This window comes from Coptis chinensis, chromosome 8, assembly GCF_015680905.1.
Source record: "Coptis chinensis isolate HL-2020 chromosome 8, ASM1568090v1, whole genome shotgun sequence".
NCBI classification, from domain to species: Eukaryota; Viridiplantae; Streptophyta; class Magnoliopsida; order Ranunculales; family Ranunculaceae; genus Coptis; species Coptis chinensis.
Window position 1 is genome coordinate 37,029,554 of NC_141463.1, and position 3,507 is coordinate 37,033,060.

The following is a 3,507-nucleotide window of genomic DNA, read 5'->3' on the forward strand; positions in this document are numbered from 1 at the left end:
GCCATTTATCATCTACTAATGCTAACCTGTTAAGTGTTATTATGTCTGATAGGATATACGGGGCGACCAAATGAGGCTGAACCTGCCATCCCGGCCAAGTCATAATTCACAATGAGCGAACTACCCAATTGGTGGGTCTCATGACTTCAACCCTTTTCCAATCTGTGAATTGGGCACGTATCACTGTGTAAACAACTACGCGATGATCGCGGCTTACCAAAAACGGGCATAAGAAGATACTTACGCCTCATGCTTTGGGCTCTCTTTAAACTAGCGACTAAAACCGGGGAATGTCATATCGGCGACGCCCCTCCCTAAAGCGAGGAAAATGTCACCAGCAGTACTGTTTGCAGAAGTGAACTGCCATTCCCCCAAAATATTCATCAGGATGAATAACACGGTGGTGCCTACGTTTAGGGACAGGCTACCAAGGGCAATGCTATATCGCCTCTGGTCCACTACTCGAAATACCCCTCCCCCATAATACTCATGGAAATATGTATAATCATAAAGGTATGCATTATCGGTCATATATCCTCATGTGTGAACAGGATCAGGTATTGGTAATCCTGAAACTAAAGCTACCACATATTTATTGAATTCTAATGTCGTGTCATCGACTATGACGGAGAATTCTTGTTCTCCATCCTTATTACAATAGAAACTAACGTGGTCGTAGAAATAAGCAGTAAGCTGTGCTGAATATGAATCGTCATCACTTACCAGTAGATGGCGCCATCCTAATTGCACGATCCGCTCGCGGAACGATGCTCCATAGGTATCGGTTCCCAACACGTCTTCGAAAGAATGTTCAGGTATGACTATAGGAGATGTTATCTCAACTACTCTTTTGAACAGCTCCAAAAATCCTGGAATAACCCTCAGAAAATTGGAAATTTTTGTGTTCACGGAGGGCAAGGTGCTGGTCTGGCTCCAGCGAAGCAGTCAGTGTTTTGGATTTTTTAGTTCAGTGTTTGAGTCGTCGCTTCAACTTAAGTCTTGGTGCACTCGGGTGTTTTAGAGTTCTGAGTGTTTGGGCACGAAGTCGCGCCAACTTGAAGCGCTGGAATGCGCTGAGTAAAATTTCTGATAGGGTCTAGGGCGCAGGTGCGCTCGTAAGTGCTGAAACAGAAGTTTACAAGGAAAAAGAAGGAAAAGCTTGGAGTGAAAGGTGAGAGATGATGGTGGGGTGTAGTGTGGGTTGTGAGTGTAGAATGAAGGAAGTTTAAATAGGTTCTGAGCTTCCAAAACAAATCGGCAAGTTGCCAAATTGTTTAAGGCAATTTCTGGAAATAGAAAATTTCCAAACCCGAAAACGGAAACAAACCATATTTTTAATTTTATAACAAACCTGGTATCTTTTATACTGGATTTAGAATAGTAACTTCTAAACTCTCCTAGATTTCATGCTACCACCACACATAATCATAGATATGCCGATATCGGCCAAATTCTCAACCTTTACTCCAAGACAACTTTTACGAAGATGATCATATAGCTAATTATGCTCGGTATAAATATCACCACCCCCAAACAATTCGGGAAGGTGGGATTAATGATAAAAACATGCAGAATTCGAAAATAACCAATTATATTAAAACTAAAATTTAAATCCAAACAACATAAAACAAACACATTAATATTTAAATTTAACAACCTGAATTAAAATCCAACTAATAAAACAATAAAACAATGAAATAATAGTGAACACAAACCGATGGTGAACACCTAGCCATGTGATGAAGATGGACCCCGAGATGGAGGTTGGTCCTGGGATGAAGAATGGCTTGAGCCATCATCGTCCCGGCGACGACGCTTTCATGCCTCTCGGACTTGTGCGAGCGAGAATCCTCCAAGGTTGGCATGCGATGTAGCATCTCTATTTGAAGCAAAGTAAGGCGTCCATCTCAGACTTTAGTACTATATAGTGGTCCTCTTGGCGCTGGTGCATAGTCTCCATGTTAGACAAGATATCTTCTTGACCCCTTTCGAGCATTTCAACTCTCATCTGAAGGTTCGTTTGTTTATTTCAAACTACAATCTGTCTATCTCGGATATCTTCACAAATACCATAAATGCAACGCAAGCCAGTTTGCAACACTTGCATGCGTTCTAAATTAGAATTACAACTATCTAATGCATTTTCATCCAGACATGTCATATCTTCCATTTCATCCGCCAACTCAACTACATTTCCTTCAGACAACGGCCAAGTCTCTTGGATGCAAACCGTATAAATACTTGCATTAGAATGCAATTTGATCTTAATAGGAGCAGATTTTGCGACAGCCCTAAATGAGAGCATGATCTTAGTGATCAATACGGGAAGAGGCACCATGCTCTTTCCTACTCCTCTAATCACATTAAAAATTAAATCGAGGATGCAGAAATTATACTTATTCGTTTGCAAAATCCAGATAACGTGCAGACATTGCAGACCGATATCGCTAACTTTGTCTTCCCCGAGGACGTTCCTACCAATCCACTGAGCTACAGTCAGTTGGTTGGTTCTCAGACTTGACTAGCGGACGCAATGAGATCTCGGATTGTATTCACCCTCCACGACAGTATCTTTCATCAAAATAGGAACTCCAGTATATTGGGATTCCTGAATGGTCGTTTCTAGGTTGCTTTCAGGCATAATTCCTAACAGCTCAGCCAATAACTGTCTCGTTACTTCCCTCCTCGTTCCTGCTACGTTAATGAAAATCCTATCCCCCTCCAATTCTCGCTTCTTATAAAATTGTTCTACCAAATCGTAGTGATAGAATTCCTCAGTCGAGTACCACAGTCCATTCCAATTTCTCCTAATCATCTCCGCATCGTAAAATGGCGCGAAGCGGTTGGCCGCAAACGTGTGCTCCGGCAAAATTCTTCATCGTAGCGCCATTGAAGTTTTTGAAACAAACAATGGTTTTGTAGACGGTGGCGGAGGCGAGTTTGATGAAAAATAACTAAAAACAACGGTGGTGGCGATGGTGGGTACAGTGGCAGGTTGAAGCTTGAATTGGTGGCTGTTTTCGGAGTTTTAAAATTGTTGGGGTTGGTGGTGGTAATGGTTTGGAGAAGATTTCAGTTTGATTTAAATGCTTGGCGTGGGTGTAGTTAGGTTTTTTTTTTTTTTTTTTTTTTTTTTTTTTTTATTTTGGTGTTTAAGGTTTGTTTTAAACTTTGGTAACCGGCGGGATTGGAAAAGGAAACAACTGTGCGTTTTTGGGAAGGAAGGAGATGCACAGACGTGCGTGCGGTTTGGGCCCAAGCCCAATTCAAATTCCGAACTTTTCCGATATTTTGCGCAATTTCAAATTCAATTTGCCACTTTGTTACTGGTCCGATTTTGGCGAATGAGTTATGGAAATGATCAGTAGAGAATTTTCAATCCAATGATCCATAAAACACTCAATTCCAACCATGGGTGACGTATAAGAAGGTGGAAAAATGCCTCAAAGTGCGTGTGTGACGTAAGTTATGCGAACGAAGGAAATCTAAGTTTTAGATAACGTCAAT